This window comes from Camelus bactrianus, chromosome 16 (assembly GCF_048773025.1).
Source record: "Camelus bactrianus isolate YW-2024 breed Bactrian camel chromosome 16, ASM4877302v1, whole genome shotgun sequence".
NCBI classification, from domain to species: Eukaryota; Metazoa; Chordata; class Mammalia; order Artiodactyla; family Camelidae; genus Camelus; species Camelus bactrianus.
Window position 1 is genome coordinate 32,116,489 of NC_133554.1, and position 17,725 is coordinate 32,134,213.

A 17,725-nucleotide genomic window follows, 5' to 3' on the forward strand; every position below is an offset into this window, starting at 1 on the left:
GCAAGCATACCCACTGTGCCCCTAAAAGCACACCAAGCCCCCCACATATGCACCCGTACAATACACACACACCCCACAGAGAAATCCACAAACCCCATGAAATTAGATGCAGGACGTGCACACACTGCCCATCACACCTGCTCCATGTCCGTGGCCACCATGCCCCCTCAGCTCTCATACTCACGGACGTGCACACGTGCACACGCGCACACATGCTGCCCTGCACAGAGAGCAGAGCCCTCATATCACCCCACATCAGAGTCATGCCCTACCCTTCCAACCACCCACCGTGGGAACATGTGACTGACCCTCTTCCCCAGGACCCACTGCCCATTAGCTCTACCCAGAGGGGCCATCACCAAGCTGACAATGGGCTCCAAGCTGGCCCCCGCCTCACCCTCAGCATGTGAGTCAGACAGGAAGCCCAAGTGGATGGCAGTCCTTGCCCTCCTCCCCTTCCTGGCTCTCTCTCTTCCCAGGCCCCTTCCCGGGTGGGGCCCGCAGAGGCCTTGGCTAGTAGGTGTGTCATCGCCACCAACATTTCTATCCCACTTGACTGTTCACAAACAGTGTGCTTCCCCCTACAGCTGCTCACTGGGGTCTGGAGCCACTGCTCTGACCCAATTTTCAGAGAAGGAAGCAGTGGAAGTCAAAGAGCACCCCACTTATCACAGCCACACTGGGACTCCAAGCCCAGAGCCCCTCATTCCATCTTTGGATCTTATACCTAAATTCTAACCAGCATCGGGGAAGGGAGGAGCAGATCCAGCTCAACTCTGCTCCCAAATCTAGGAGTCGGGGGAGGTAGAGTCATAGGGTTGGGCCCTTGTGGGTGCAGTTACTAGAAGGGAGAGCCAAGCAGAAGAGTGAGCGCCCCTTTCCCTCCCTTGTCCCATCACCTGCTGTCCTCAGCCAGGATGGAGGTACATGTGGGAGGTAGAGGAGAAAGATGGAGGGGCATGGAGAGGAGGGGAAACCAAGGGGCAGAAGGAGGAGAAACAGAGGACGGTGGGGGTGGGCAGGAGTGAGGGAGGGAGGAGGAAGGGTGAGGGTGAGGCCTGTGGGGACTAGGGAGCGGTTTTGTTCTCCTGTTTCCTGTTTGCCGCTTGCTGGGCCCCCTGTGCTGGAGCTGGACCCCCACCCCCACCCTGGCGGAAGCCAGACGGGAAGAGCGAGGCTGCCACCAGGGCTGAGTCAGGAGAGCTTGGGGCTGAGCGGGAAAGGACTGCAGTTAGGGGGAGCAGGACTCGGAGCATCCCCATCAGCACCTCCCTAGACCTCCAGTCACTAGAAGACCAAGGCTTCTGGGTCAGGACCACTCCTGCCCTAGCCTGCCCTGCACCTCCCTGTCATCCCCTCCAAAGGCCAGACCCTCAGACCAGCTGGAAGCACCGCCAAGATGTCCTCAGCCATGTCAGACTCTGCTGCCCCAAACAGAGGGCAATGACCACAGGGATGTCCTGCACAGAGTCTGACCTGCTCTCCCAGCAAGCAGCCAGTTAGTCCCTCCTGCTGCCTAACTTCCTTTCTTCTTGCTGCAAATCCAGTCCCTGGTTCCGAGGAAATGGACTGACCCTCCCCACTCATGGCCAACAGGTGCTTCTGTGTGTCTGGATCAAGGATCCACCTCCCTCCCTTGAAACTGCTGACAGCCCTGAGGGTCGCAGGGAGAGGCTGGGTGGAGAAGCAGCCTGGGGTTTCTGTGTCCAGGGCCGCAGAGACCTGGGAAACGATAAGCCACATATGCCGCCCATCTCCTGCCCTCTAACCTGGGAGGAGCAACAAGGCCCTAAAAAGGAGGTAACAGCCTCCTCTAACACAAATGCACACCTCCCCGCCCCACTCCACACCTCTATCCCAGCTGCCTCTACAGGATGTCAGGACCAGGGGATACACAGTAGGGCCTAGAAGCTTATACATAGTTTGAATAAATGATCTTCCAGGCCTGGGGAGCCTCTCAGCCCCCTCCCCCATTTCCTCTGGGAAAGGAATGTGGGGTGGGCCCCAGATTGCAGTGGGGGGAGGGAGCCAAGGGCTGGGAAATACCAGGCGTAGCTGAGATTCTATTCCAAGCCTTCCTGCCTGGTGTGAGTCCTCCTCCCCTACACCCTCCCCAGCTTCCTCCCCCCAAATCAGGAATTACCCCGCTGAGCAGTCCCTCCCATCATCCTCTAGTTTGACCAGCTTGCAAAATCCATTCAACCTTATCTTCCCCAAGGTCCCTGGGGGAGGGCTTGAGGGTTGCACCCCCAAAGGGAGGGCATCCAGTCTTCCTCTCTCCAAATGAGATCATCATCCTTTACTGTTTGAAAGCACTTTCACTTTATCTCATTTGATCCTTACCCTAAGAATTGGCTATTTGAGATTGTTTTATACCCATTTTTCAGATGCAGAAGTCGAGGCTTAATAAGGACAGGTGACTGGTTCAAGGCCTTCCTAACTCCAATAGATCTCTTTCCATTATCCTCTCATTCATCTAGTCAACAATCGAGTCTTGAATGTCTGCTCCAAAGGAGACCCTGCGTCAGGGGTTCGGGGCCTCTTCCCTCTGGAAGGGGACACTTTATTTGAGGATGCGGTTAGGGCCCTCCCAGGTTAGCCTTTGAACAAGAGGGTGGCCTGGGGTGGAGGAGCGGAAGACAGCAGGGGGCCAGCCTGACAACCAGGAATCCAGGAAGAAGAGAGCATCCCAGATCCCAAGGGTCACATGGTATGAGAAGGAGGGAAACTGATACCGCTGAAGGGCGTGTGGTTCAGGAAGTGAGAGACAGAGGGACTCAGGGCAATTCGCCTGCCTTTCCTTCCTCTGACTTGCTTAGTGCCTCCTCCCAGAATGTAGACTCCAAACCACAGGACGAACAATGCCCCCACCCCAAGAAAACCATCCGGCATTTCTAAAGCTCCAACTGGTTCCATACACTCGTGCAGCACCAAACTGGGACCCATAACCACCCCGCAACCTGACACACAGACAGAGCAAATCCTCTGCCAGCCTGTCCATCCCAGGCATGCAGGCAATGCGATACCCGAGGCATGCCCGCCCGCCCCGCCCACGCCCAGGCCTCTGACCCCTGCCCCAGTCTCCTCGCTCAAGGGCGGCCGCCCCCTCCGTCCTCCTCCACCCTTTTGCTCCACTCAGATGCCTGCTTCCCAGCACTACTTGTGTGCAGTCCAGACATGCCCCAACAGGCCAAGCTGACGAGCCGGCCAAGCAGGCATGAGTCTCCCCAGCACCCTCTATGTGCAAATAACCCTGTGTCACTGGGAACCTGGGGACCCCACACTCGGTCTGGCCCATGGCAGGGGCAGGGTGGTCCAGAGGGTCCCTCCAGTCCCTGTGTTCCCCCCATTTAGGGCCAGTCTTGCTCTGAGTTGGGGTGCTGTGACACTCCCCTCCCACTCTGAAACTGGACCAGAGCCAAGAAAGGCTGGAGGAGGGGAGGGTGAGAGAATACAGAGGAGGAAGCACTAGTGAGGCCAGGAATCCCACTGCCATCTCAAGGAGGGACCAACACAACCCCACGCGGCACAGAGTCCCCTAGATCCTCCAGTGGCAGTATGGCTCAGGGGTTAGCACATGGGCTCTGGGGTCCTCTAGAAGTCCAGGACTCCTGGGTCCGAGCTCTGCCTCTACCTCTTTCTGGCTGTGAGACCTCGGGTGAGCTACTTAACCTCTTTGAGCCTCGGTTCCTCACCAATAAAACGAGAAAAACACCAAGTTCCACCTCATGGGTTGTTGGGAGAGTTAAGTAAATTAAAGACAATCCTGAGCACATAGTCGGGGTTCAATCAATGCAAGCTTTTGTTTTTTCTTTCTTTTTCTTTTACAAAAATTTTTATTGCAGTAACACTGGCATACAACGTATTAGTTTCGGGTGTACAGCACAATGATTAGGTATTTATATATATTTGGAAATGATCATCACAATAAGTCTATATACCTGTCACCATACATAGTTTACGGAATTTTTTTCCTTGTGATGAGAACTTTTAAGATCTACCCTCTTAGCAACTTTCAAATATGCAATACTCTATTACTAACTGTTGTTGCCATGCTGTTCATTACATCCCCAGAACTTATTTATTTTATAACTGAAGTTTGTACCTTTTGACTCCCTTCACCCATTTCACCCACCCACACCCACTTCTGGGAACCACCAATGTGTTCTCTTGGGGTTTGGGGGTTTCTGTTTGTTTGTTTTCGATTCCACATACAAGCGAGATACGTACAGTGTTTGTCTTTCTCTGTCTGACTTATTTCACTTAGCAAAATGCCCTCAAGGTTACTGCAAAATGTTTTCCTTGTCTTTTGGATATTCATACTCTCACACACCAAACCACTTACAGTCAGATGTGCAGACAATTCAGCCATGTGTACACAGAGACACTGTGACACATGCAGACACTCACAGAGGTCTATACAGATCCAGGCGGACCTAATCTCGTGGGCAACACCACCACCTCCCATTGCTGGCCCCCCAGGGGCTCCCACATGCCCACCTCCCCCCAAGCAGGGAGGAGTCATCAGGAGCCCCCACTTACACAGCAGAACTTCCACAGGCCCAGAGCCTTGTCCGTAGGCCCTTTGGGAGTGGGGAAGGGGTGGGCAACATGAGACCCCAGGATGGAGCCTGCTCCCAGCTAACAAGGAACAAGGCAAAGGTGCCAGGCTGGCAGGGCCCTCTCCCAGCAGGAGAGCCAAGTCCCTCCTTGGGGACACCAGAGGGAGGGGAAACTACAGATGAATATCTTTCCTCATGGTGGGAAATAAGCACTTGCAGAAAAGGGTGAGTCTGGAACCAGCCACAAAGTAAACAGCGGGGCCACTGCCCAGGCAATAGCGCGCCAGTGTGGGCCAGGGCCCACCACAAGCCCTCTCCACCCCCAGATTTACTCCACTCTGCAGCCCCTCAACTGTCTCAATACCACCCTCCGTGTATCCACTCTGGGCTCTGGGTCTGTCTGTTCCCCAAAAGGAAGAAGCTATGCTTCCTCTATCAGATTGGGCTCCCTGAGAGCAGGGGTTTGCTTTTTTGGCTGTGGTTGTTGTTTGCCTGTATTAGTCCAGAGTCTCCCAGACATCCTGGCCTGTGTCTTTACCCTCAGATTGGAGATTGCTCAAGGGCCTGACCCGAGTCTCCTTGGTAGACTGAGAGCTTCCTAAGGACAACACCTACTGAATTTTCAGAAATGTATCTGTACCGCTAGAGTGCTTTGTACATAGTATGCTCTCAAAAATTACTTGCTGATGGCAAGAATGTGGAGAAATTGGAACTCTTGTGCCTTGCTGGTGGGACTGCAGAATGGTGGAAAACGATATGATGGTTACTCAAAAAATTAAACATAGAATTATAATATGGTCCAGCAATTTCCCTTCTGGCCATGTACCCAAAAGAAGTGAAAGCAGAGACTCAAATAGATATTTCTACAATGATGTTCATAGCAGCATTATTCATAATAGCCAAAAGGTGGAAACAACCCAAATGTCCATTGACAGATGAATGGATAAACAAAATGTGGTATACACATATAATGGAATTTTATTCGGTTTTAAAAAGCAAGGAAATTCTAAAAAAAAAAAAAAAAAAAAAAAAGCAAGGAAATTCTAACACACACTACAACATGGATGAAACTTGAAGACATGCTAAGTGAAATAAGCCAGACACAAAAGTACAAATATTGTATGTTTCTACTGATATGAGATACCTAGATTCGCAGAGACAAGAAACAGAATGGTGGCTGCCAAAGGCTGGGGGAAAGGGGAATGTAAGTTATTGTTTAGTGGGTATAGAGTTTCAGTTTGGGAAGATGAAAAAGTTCTGGAGGTGTGCGGTGGTGATGGTCACACAGCAATGTGAATGTACTTAATGCCACTGAACTGCACACTTAAAAATGATAAATTTTATTTTTTATTGAATATTAACCAGAGAGCATTTTTTAAAGTGTATTTATTCTTTCCCTTTTTTATTTTTTGATGGAGGTACCAGGGATTGAACAGAGGACCTTGTGCATGCTAAGTACACACTCTACCACTGAGTTATTCCTCTCTCAAAAAATGATAAATTTTAAGTTGTGTATATTTTACTACGTACTAAAAAAAATGGCAGAGTCAGAATTCAAATGAGAAAATATAAATATTGTTGAAAGAAGATGGAACAAATGTACAGGTCTTCCCTTGGGGCCCAGGAGCAGGCCCTGCCCACAGAGGTTGCCCAGGACAGCTGGGTACCTCCTGCCAGGAAGCCCTTTCCCTCCCACCCTTCTCCATTGTGCCTTCTCAGAGCCCCTGTTGTCATCTTTGGGACCCTAGTAGTCCCCACACAGGGGGAGCTCTAGGCTGCCAGGGATGTCTAAATCTCGCACACAGTAGGTCCTCGGCATGAGGACCTACCATCTATCAGTGGCTGGACTATGAATGCACGGTTTCTTGAGATGCCACATCCCAAGGTGTCAGGACCTTGGAAGAGTTTTCCTAGCCAAAGCTAGGCTACGTGGGAGGGGTTCCTGACTCCTGAGGCCCGACCCCCCTCAGCACACATCTTTTCCATGCCTATATATGCTTACACACCACCCATAACATATACACACACACACAAGGGTGTGCACATGGAGGTAAGCCCCTGTTTTTGCATGCTCTCTCGTGCACATACTCCAAGGAAATCATGCCTGCACCCTGAAGGATGCACAGTCTTGTCAGAGACGCAGGCAGCTCCCACGTGCGGCAGAGCCCCCTGCTGGCCCAGGTTTGGCACATTTATCTCCCTCACAGCCCCAGAGGGGGCAGGGTGCCCTCATTTCCTCCACCTAGCCTCCCTCACTGCATTCTCCATGCCCCCAACCAGGCCCCAGGATCACCCTTCTCATCTCCTATAGAAAAGCAGGCTCTTCTGCAGGACAGAGCAACTGTGGGACCTTAGGAAGAGTCTCGCTTTGGTTGTTCAAGGAGTTCTAGACCGAGGCCAGAGCCCTTTTTCAGACTAGATTGTGTTAGAGGCAGTCATTCTTAAAGGCAAGAGAATGCTTACAATGACTTCTCTCCAAAATCATCATATCCATCCTCTGACTCTGCACTCCTCATTTCAGAGGAGACAGGGGGAGCACTTTGGGAATGGCTCTCTGAAAGTCCTTCCTGTTGTCTGACCACCTGAGCAGAGACAACAGGTGCACTCATTTGTTTCTTTCAGGGGAGTGCACAGTCCCAGTCAAGCTGAGACCATGTCCCCTCCCAGGGCAGGTCTTGGCAGATTCCGAAAGTCTCCCCAAGGGCACATGGGGCTCCCTGCAGGGAGAGGTTCTCAGCTCCACCCCTGAAACCACCCACCCCCTCACCCCAGGCCCTGTTCAACCTACCCAGGTCATCCCTTCACCCTGCCTAAGAGATGAACCTCTCCCTAATCCAGCCCATGATGCCCCAGAGGCAGCTAGAAGGGTGGAGGGGATGGTGGCTCTGTGGGGACAAACCACCTCCCCTGGCTTCTGTCCATGGTGGAGCTGAGATGGTTTCTGGGCTGGGCTTCTGTGGTCAGAAGAGGACAGATGCCATTGCCTTTGGCCCCAGATCCTCCCCCACCATGGGTCTGGCCTTGCACTGGGGGACGTAGTAACAGTCACAGCAGTAATTAGTATTTGTTCAGCCCTTACTATAGGCCAGGCACGCTTAACATGCATTACTTCATTTAACAGCAGAGCAGCCTCTTGGGATAAGTGTGACACACACCCACACACCACCTTGGCCTCTTGGATGCCCCCTACCCAGTCCGGTGCTAGGTGGGGAAAGCTGAACTAACCCACAGGGCACTAGGGTGAGGAATAGAAGGCTTGTGAGCCAGAGACCAATGGCCCAGCATCGAGAAGGCTGATCTGGAGAAAGGGTTACACTTGCCAGTGGGTTTTCTTATTTCTTCAGCTACAAAATGAAGCTCGGGACAGCAGCCTGACAAAGTTTCTGGGAAAGCATTCTGGGAACTGATAAGCAGGAGGCATAATGGCCCCAGCCCTACATCCCACCCATCCAACAACGGACTCTGCTTCCCAAATGTCTCCTGAGTCCACCCACTTCACCATGCCCACCACTCTGCTCCAAGTCTCCATCACTCCTCTCGCCCCTGATGTCCAGACTAATTGTTTTAATATTATGACCACTAGGCATTGTGGGACGTGAGTCTGAGTTCCACGCCCACCACACCCCCTTTCTCTATGCTCTGGTTACCCTGGCTTCCTTCCAGTTCCTTTGAGGACCAGGCACCTTTCCAGCCTTAGGTTCTTTGCACGTGCTGTTTCTGGAATGCTGTTCTCTCTTCCCTAGCTCCCTCCCTGCCTCACCAACCCACACCCTAATTAACTCCTACCCACCCTGTAGTTCTCAGCAAAAGGTCACTCCCCAGAGATACCTCCTCTGGCTCCCAGACCAGGTCAGGTCCCTCTCACAGCACTCTTGAATTGGTGTCTATATACTTATGAGGTTATTTTGACCAACATCTCCCCCTTCGGGCTGTGAGTTCTGTAAAGCTGGGACCATCTCTGCTTTGTTGGCAGTCAAGTCCCCAGCTCCTGGCATGGGACCTGGCGCAGAGGTTGGGCTCAGCACGCTGCTTCTGAATGCACGAGAATGAATGAGCTTCTCAGAGAGAGCAGATGGTTGGCAGACTCCCATTCCCAGGAGAGGTCTACCTGGGGAAGAGGCTCCTTCACATCTTTGTCCATCTTTTTGTACCCCAACTCCTTCCTCAGTGGGAACCAGATCCAGAAAGTAGGGGTGCTGGAATAAGGGAGTAAGGGTGGGGAGAAAAGGGAAGCCGCTTCCATCCCCTTTGCAGTATCCTCTGTCCTTTCATCCTAGTTGGCCAAGCCCTTAGTCACTCAGGGCTGGCCCACCACATCCACAGTTTTCTCTCCCTGGAATATAACATTTGTCTCCCTCCCTCCCCTATCTTCCCTTAACTGATCCCTTATCCTCCAGGTCTCAGCTTGACTGTTTCTGAAAAGCTTCCCGTTCTGCAAGCTAAGGAACTTGTCAGGGTGCCACAGCTAGCGGCAGCTCAGATTCAAGCTCAAGTCTGTAGGCCGGCAGAGCCCAGGCTCTCAGCCACCTCATTACACGCCTCATTACCACCAGTTTCTCCCTGGAGGCCCGGCCGAAAAACACGCCCCCTCTCCAGGCCTCAGTTTCCTCCTGCGGGTTTGGCCACCTAGATATCAGGAAAATTGGCAGAGATCGAAGGTGGGGGAGGAGACAGAGGGAGGAGGGAGGAGGGAGGACGAAGGACGGAGGAAGGGAGGAGAGAGTAGAGGGAGGGAGGATTGCGGAGGGGCGGCAGCCTTGGGCCAGCCAGACTTGAGTAACGCCAAGTATGCGAACTACGCCAGCCCCTGAGCTATGAATAGGGCGGCCAGGGTAGCAGACCAGGTCGGCCCTTCACGCCCCACAGCCCCACAAGCCAGCCCTCCACGCCAGCCCTGCACAGGGTCCAGAAATGTGGCGGCGGCAAAGGAGACACGCTTGGGGATGGAGGCTGCGTGGCAAGAGCGAAGACGTGTGGTCATGCAAATAGCATGCAAATAGAGAGCAGCTGGCGAATCTGATTGGTGAGTCCCTGCCCTTCTGGGAAGGTGCACAGAATGGGCACTAGCACCTCGCAGTGCGCCTGCCCACATCCGCTTCCATCCCGCTGCCTGGTTCTCAAGCTTGCGGGTCTTCGGATCACCCCCATGGCTGAAGTCGCACTGATACTGTGCAGCCTCTGGAGGCTTCTCACCGTCTTCTGTCAAGGCCCTGGTAAGGCTCTGCTGCTGGGACACCATACCTGCCCACCCAGCCCCAGGTCAGCCTGTCCCATCCCTATCCCAGACCACTTTGCCTCATTAGTAACCCACATGGGGAGCACATGGGCTAAGGGCAGGAGACCCAGGCCCTGCCCCAGTCCTGTCCCTTGTGTGCCCCTAAACAAGTCAGTCAACCTCAGAGTCCAGCTCCTCTTTCATTCTGGCACTATTGACTAGGTGTCACTGAGTACTAGGGGTCAAAGAGACCTAAGATCAGATCCCAGCTGTGTGACCCCAGTCAAGTGTCTTCCCTCTCCAAGCCTCAGTCTCCTCAGCTGTAACTGGGGTCCTTGAGAGGACTCAGTGTGGAGTGCCTGGCACATAGGAGTTGTTCAACAAATATTAGTTCAGTCGTCCACAAAGGATTTTTTTTAATTAATCAAAGAATTCCTGATCATATGACGAGACAGACATGAGACAAGATAAAGAGGCTGCAGAGCACAGTGTTTAAATACTGCTAAACAGGATTTAAAGGAATCTAGCTTGGAATCCCAACTTGGTCCCACTTCCCAGCTATGTGTCCTTGGACTAGTTACTAACCTCTCTGGGCTTCTGTTTCTGCATTTATAAAATAGAGATAATCTATTCCCCATGAGGGTGTTGTCAAGATTAAAGAGACAGTGTGTATAATGGAAGCAACCTAAATGTCCATTGACAGATGATTGAATAAAGAAGTTGTAGTGTATATATATATACAATGGAATACTACTAAGCCATAAGAAAGAATGAAATAATGCCATTTGTAGCAACATGGATGGACCTAGAGATTATCATACTAAGTGAAGTAAGTCAGAGAAAGACAAATATCATATATCACTTACATGCAGAATATAAAAAAATGACACAAGTGAACTTATTTATAAAACAGAAACAGACTCATAGACATAGAAAACAAGCTTATGGTTACCAAAGAGGAAAGCAGGGAGGGATAAATTAGGAGTTTGGGATTAGCAGATACAAACTATTATATATAAAATAGATAAATAATAAGGTCCTACTGTATAGCACAGGGAACTATATTCACTAGCTTTTAATAACCTATAATGAAAAAGAATATATATGTGTATAATTAAATCACAATGCTGTACACCAGAAACTAACATTGTAAATCAACTATACTTCAATTAAAAAAAAAAAAAAAAGGAAGTGTGTATAAAGTGGTCAGTCTAGCAGTGCCTGGCACTGAGATGTTCAATAAATGTTAGTTGCAACCAATTCTCCTTTTGTTATTATTATATGTATTTCTCACAATGCAGTGCAAAATGCTATGGGAACTTTTGGTTCACCAGTCAACAATATTCATTCAGCTTGGCCTGGTCTAGAAGCTAGAGATAGAGAAGTGGACAAATCAAAGCCCCTACCCTCATGGGGCTTAAAGTCTAGTGCCCAGAGGAGGAAATCCCTATATTTGAGGAATTGGTGGCTGGGGGGTGTGGGGGAGAGAGGCAAAGGAGATTTACAGAGACGAATATTTGAACTGGGCATTGATGGATAAATAGGAGTTTGTGAAACGGAGAAGGCAGAGAAGGCTCTATCAAGACAAGGGGAAGAGATGGTATGGCAATTTTCCTGGAAGGGAAAGAAGGTGATCATCCCACTGCTATCCTGTCCTCTCCATCTCCAGTTCCACATTTAGCCCTCATCATCTCTCCCCTGGTCTGCTGCCTCCACTTCGTGCCACCTTTCCTTGGCTCCACAGTATCTATGGGAGCAAGTCAAGTTCCTTAATATGACATGAAGGGTCTGCCATGATGTTAGAGGAGAGGGACAGATCTGGCCCTCAGTGGTCTTGACAATTTCATCTCTCTTTACTCAATCTTGCACTCATTGATTCCGTAAGAGGCCAGGCTGTTTCACATCCCCTTGCCATTGCTCATGCTAGATCCTTCTGTCTGAAATGCCCTTCTCTCCCTTTTCTACCACCCCTCTTGTCCCAGCAAGCATCTTTCAAGCTTTGGCAAGCCTCACCTCCTTGGTGAAGCCTTCCTCTGCTCAGAGCTAGAGCATCTCTAGGGGAGGCAGGGTCTCAGCTCATATTTATTGATGGAGCCCTGGGGTCCTCCATACCACTCTTGAGCAAACCCAGACCCCAGGAAGGCACAGGGAGAACCCCCATGCACAGCAGAGTCACGGAGAAACAGAACATAATCATACTGTCGGCATCTCCCACCTTTCCCTCATTATGCCAACACCTACTTTGATGTCAAGGCCCAGCTGAGGGCAGTGGGAAGGGTCCACCTTCCCAGGGTGGGGGCTGTGCTCCCAGGCTCTTCCTTGTCAGGGAATGTAGCAGTGACGCAGGATAGCCTGGGATTCAGAAAGACCCAGATTTCAACTCAGATGCTGAGTGACCTTTGGTGGAGTAATTTACCCTCTCAGGGTCTTGGTTCTTGTATCAGTCAATGTACAGCCACTTCATGATGGTCCTTGAAAGTTGGTCAAAGAAGTTTTACTTGCAGGGGAGGGTATAGCTCAGGGGTAGTAAAGAAACCTAATTACCTCCTCCTCCAAAAAAAAAATTTAAAAAAAAAAAAGAAATTTCACTAAAGAATTCATGAATTAACAATAGATTTGGAAACAGGAGATGAGAGGAGATCAAGCATATCACCAATTGGTTTTTAACAAATCCCTATAGCAATTCCATCCAGTGACACTGTTCTAATCTCTAAACCTGTTATCACTTTTGTGACCACAGTCACACTCAAATGATGTCACAGTGGAGACACTCATTTGTATCTGCTGTGGGTCTGTCTCCCCAGTTAGATTAGGCCAATTTTTATGGAAATATTTTGGGGGGAGTGGCAATGGGTGTGCTAGACTGTCAGAGAGTATAGATGCACATCTCAGAACCCCTTATAAAATCTTAGTGGAGTTTTGGGTGGGTTGTGGGAAAAGCAGACAAGGAACCCCTTGAGGACAGGGCTGTGTCACATTCATCCAGGTCCCAAGACCCACAGAGAGAGCCTGGAACACAGAAGGCACACAGGAAACGATCACCAAATGAACAAAGTTTTATTTGCATTAAGGTCTAGCCGCTGCCTGATTTTCCCAGGCACTGAGCCTCCAGTTTCTGGAGTCAAGTCCTTCTCCTGCCCCAGCCTGAAATTAGAGAAAAGGACACTCTCATGGAAGTCAGGCGTGGGAATATGTGCACCCTGGGCCACACCCAGTCGCAGATAATGCTTTCCCTAGCACTATGGGGACTGAAGCATCTGGGAGCCACTGGAGGAGGAAAAGGTCCCAGTGGGAAAAGAAGAGGGGGCCTGTCTCATCCTACCAGTAGTCCCAGCCTTGCTGTGTGACCCCCATTTCCTGACTCCCGCTCTCCTCTCTTGCAGATATCCCACCCCCTCCTGGGCTCTGAGTCCAACCTCAGCTGCCCCCTCACCCACTCACCCCCACCAGGTGCTACAGGGCTGGTAGAGGGCAGGGGGCGGCACAGCGCCAAGGCTTCATTAGAGCTAATGAGGGCTCAGCTCTGCAGATGCCAGGGTAAGATATAGGAAAGTACCAGAAACGCCCGCAGGCCCCTATCATGGCCTGGGGTGCTCAGCTCTATCCTCCCCTTCTCTTGGGGGGGAACCAAGGGCTATACCCTTGGAGAAGGAAAGAGAGATTTAGAAGAACCTTCTCAGATACAGATAGTGCCATGATGCCAGTGAGGGATGGGGAGGCGAGGCATGAACAGAAAACAGCGTCTCACATTCTCTGAGGAAATTAAAAAGGAAGAAGCTACAGATTTAGGAGCCCAGAGTCAGACAGAAATCAAGCGAGGGACTGTTAGAAACCAGGCAAGGGGCCAAAATGAACTCTGTCCTTCCCTATATTGACCCCAACTTGGGGGCCAAGCCCCCTGGAGTGGTGGTCCTCCCACATGCCCCCCAGCCTGGCCACATTCCTCCTGCCCACAGAGCTCCTGCCCGCCCGCTCACCCGCCCAAAGGGGCTGGCCCTGGGTCTGTTTCCATCCTTGGCTTTCGGGTCTCAGTCATCTACATGCCCCGCCCCAAGTTCTCTCCTCCCAGGGATTCAGGCTGAGCTTTGAAAGGGTCACTTCAAAGAGGACCTGCCTGCAGAGGGCCCAGCCAGACCCAGGGCTGGCTGCTCGGCCAGATTCCCGGTGGCTGGGGACAAAGGCCTCACTGTTCCCCCGACCCCCGGACGCCCCCAAATGCACTGGGCATAAGAAGTCTTTCTTTCCCCAGTTCCGTTCCTTACAGGCCCAGGCTCTTTGCCACAGGGAGTGGCCCTGTCCCCCTCTTCCAGGAGAGCCTTGGGGGTGGGGTGTCAGGGAGCTACCAGCTCCCCACCCCCACCATCCACCCATCCCCTTCGGGCAGCCAGACTGTGGAGGCAGCCTTGGGCCTACTTCCAAACCATTGGTCCAGGCGCCTCACTGTCCCTCAGCCACTAAACCCATCCAGAGAGTGCAATGGCCTCCCCACTTCTCCCACCCATCAGAACCATACCCATCCTTCCAGGCCTCCTCCAGGCAGCATCTCAGGACTCCCTCTCCTCAGAAGAGCCTCACAACCCAAACCACAGCAACCAATCTCTCATTCCTCTCCCTAGGCCCCACCAGAAGGAAACAGGTCTCACCTGCTTCGATCCCAAAGCAAGGTCCTTAAGGTTTTCCCTGTCAGCCCATCACCCAATGCTTGAATTCTCTCCAGTTTGGCCTGTGCTTGCTCACCTCCACTGATGGGGGCCTCATTACCTCCAGGGGCAGCTCATTTCCTCTTCCGATTACTCCGACCATAAAAGGTTCCCTTTATTGAGCCCAGAGGGTGTTTTTCACATTTCCATCCATTGATTATTGTTTGTTTAATAATAGTTGCTGCTAACAGTGGAGATTACCAAATGTCAGCCAGTTTACCTGAATTACCTCTCATTTAATCCTCTCAACAATTTCGAGGGATTATTTCAGGGTTAAGAAAACTGACGCTAAAAACAACTAAGTGACTTGGCCAGAGTAACATAAAGCTGAAATTTCAACCTCCTCAGGCTGAAGGCAGGGCCCAGACCCCCAGCGTGCCTCCCAACATATCAGGGGCCACGCCAGGCCTGGGCCTCCCAGCTCCGGGGGTTGCCTGTCAGTATCAGAAGGTAGAACACACCCCCACACTGAGTCTTCTTTTTCCTAGTTAACTCCTACCACTCTTTGTCAGCAGATGAAATGTGCCCTGGGGGATAATGACTGACTGATGTTAATTCAAATCAGCCAGTGGGGAGCAAGGGGAGTCAGAGGAGAAGAAGTCACCCACCTAGGGACATACAGGTTTGAGGAAATTGGAGGTGACCCTGGGCCTCGTGTTTAGGGCTGGAGGAGGCTGGAAACCCAATACCCCTTCCAGTGACAGCTGGCAAATTGTAGCTATGACATGCCCTGTCTCAAAGCTGACACTCCGTCCACCCTTCAACTTGAAAGGTACAGAATCTTCCACCAAGGTGATGCATCATCTCAGGGCCAGAGATGAAAAAGGAACAGACTTCTTTGATCCAACCTGTAGTCTTTTCCCATGTGCCCATTGCTCAGCACTGTGCCCTTGGAACTCTGGGGGAGGAAGGGAAAGAGTGAGAGCAAGAGAGGAGCCAGAAAGCTGGGGGGCCCTGGTGGCCCCTGTTAAGCTTTGGAAGGCAGTTCTGTCAAGGTGTGGGTGAGCTTTCCTTTCCTCGCTAGGTTTGGCTTGGGCACTTGTGGTACAGATAACACAGCGATGTACCTCTAGGCTACCCTCCCAAGATCCCAACCCAGCTACTTCCAAAGGATTAGACTACAGGATTATGTGTTTTTTTTCATACACTGTCAGTCAGTCAGTCAACAAACATTTTCTGAGTCCTGGTCGCATGCCAGGCTCTGTGGATACCAAGATAAACACGATACCTCTGGGGCTGCTTGGAATAAGCATGGTCCACTCCTTAGCTCTGCCACTTCCTAGCTGTGTGACCTTAGGAAGCCACATAATTGTGCCAGTTTCTTCATCTGTCAAATGGGATGGTGATAATGTACCTAATGGTAAGTGCTATGGAAGTAGCTGCTATGATTATTTTTCTTGTCCTCAAATAACTCCAGTTTGGCGAGGGAGAATGACGTGTAAACCAAGCATTACAAGGCTGGGGCAGAGCTGGGCACAGGGCACCCTGGGAGGCCAGGGGAGGGGCTGCGCCCCGGCCAGCACTTAACAAACATTTATGGAGGACCACTCTGTGCCAGGCGCTGTGCTGGTCACTGGGGACACAGAGATGAACAGGACACATTGTGCACTCCTCCCTGCTCCTCCCTGCCCTCCCCTTTTGTTCCCAGGGCCCAGTCTCAGAAGGCTGCACTGGAGGGCAGCACCCAGGACAGAACTGTGTGGGGAAAGGCATGGTCTGGGAGCCTGGGAGTCATGTCCTAGGTTCATGTCCATCACTCCCAGGCTATCCAAACTTGGGCACTCTCTGGCCTCCATTTCCCCACTACTGGACAAGATGACCCTTCTGGTCCTAACCCACTCTGACAGGTGATCCACATACTCTACCCGACAGAGCTTTAACTTCTCCCCAGAATCCAGTCCCCAGGCCAGCCCTGCCTGCTGTCCCACTGAGGCAATGAGGAGGAGATGCATGCCTGGTACTGACTGGCACTGCCCTGCTGACAAGCTGGCACAATTTCACATGAAACAGGGGGGTCTGGATCTAAAGGCGGGTTGTTTGAAGAGGGTGGAGGGTGCTAGGGGAAAGGCAGAGCCAGCTCCCACAGGCCCTATTCATGGCTCTCTCTGGGGAGGGAGAGAGAGCAGGATAATTAAAACCAGGCTTTGTCCAAATCCCTGACCAAGCCAATATCTCACCTTTGAACCCCTGCAGCCAACAGAGCAGGGCTGATGCCCCTTTAGAAGGAAAAACATCAATGAACCAAGACACTGCCCAAGTGTGATGGGCTGGCACGGGGTGGGATGGGGGTTTTGGAAGAGTATGAGCTGATTCCCCACCCACCAACCACAGATGGACACCTGAAGCTTTGCCACCCTAGGTCTCTTTTCCCCATCCCTGTCTCAGCTGAAAGACAAGCAATCTGCCTCCAATCCAGCAAGAGGTTGACCTTGATCTTGGGTTGTGTTCAAAACGGACCCAGATTCAGAGTAGGAGAGACAGTAGACAAGGCAAGTCAAGGGAAGCAGCGTAGTGAGGTGAGACCATGAACTTGAGCCAGACTGCCAGGTTCCTACCCTGGGCTCTGCCACTTGTTAATGATGTGATTTTGGCCAAGCTATTAGGTCTGTGTACCTCAGGGTCCTCGATTGTAAAATGGGAATAATAATGGTACCTATGTCATGGTGATTTTGTGAGGATTAAATGTGGTAACTTACATAAATCCTAGCCCAGAGTAACTGCTATTGATATCTTAGCTATCAGCTATATTATTAAAGCAACTCCCCATCCTTAAAAACACAATTTTCCCCCCAGGCACTAATGTATATGCTCATTTGAATATATTTGCATCCCCTGTGAATCTCTCCAGATTTCTACACTGGAATCCAATATCACAGGAATCTACCTAACCCACTCTACTGGAGGATCTTCCCTGTGTGATGCTCCAGGCTAGCCTGGGATGCTGCAGCTTACAAGTCTCTCCCTAGAAGTTCTCCCAAATAGCTAACTGCAGTCTCTCATACTGTAACTCATTCCATTCTCCTTTGTAGACTCTCTTTTAACCTAATACATCATGAAGTCCTCAGTATCCCCTCAATAAAGGATGAAGCAATAAATGCCTGTGCCCACTACTGCACTGCCCTGTTCTGTAACCAGCACCCTCCCTCATTCCCTACTCCATGCCAGAAATGCTGCACCCCTCAGGGGCTAGGAGGGCCTCCTGCTTCCCTTGCCCGCAAGCTCAGGGTTGGCCTGATGCAGGGGCACAG

At 51.3% G+C, this 17,725-nt stretch overlaps 1 protein-coding gene across 4 annotated transcripts in view; it reads right to left on the bottom strand.

Annotated features, from left to right (window-relative positions):
* Positions 1 to 17,725, bottom strand: part of ARHGAP23 (Rho GTPase activating protein 23) — a 78,253-nt gene that overhangs the window by 50,355 nt on the left and 10,173 nt on the right. The window lies entirely within an intron of this gene.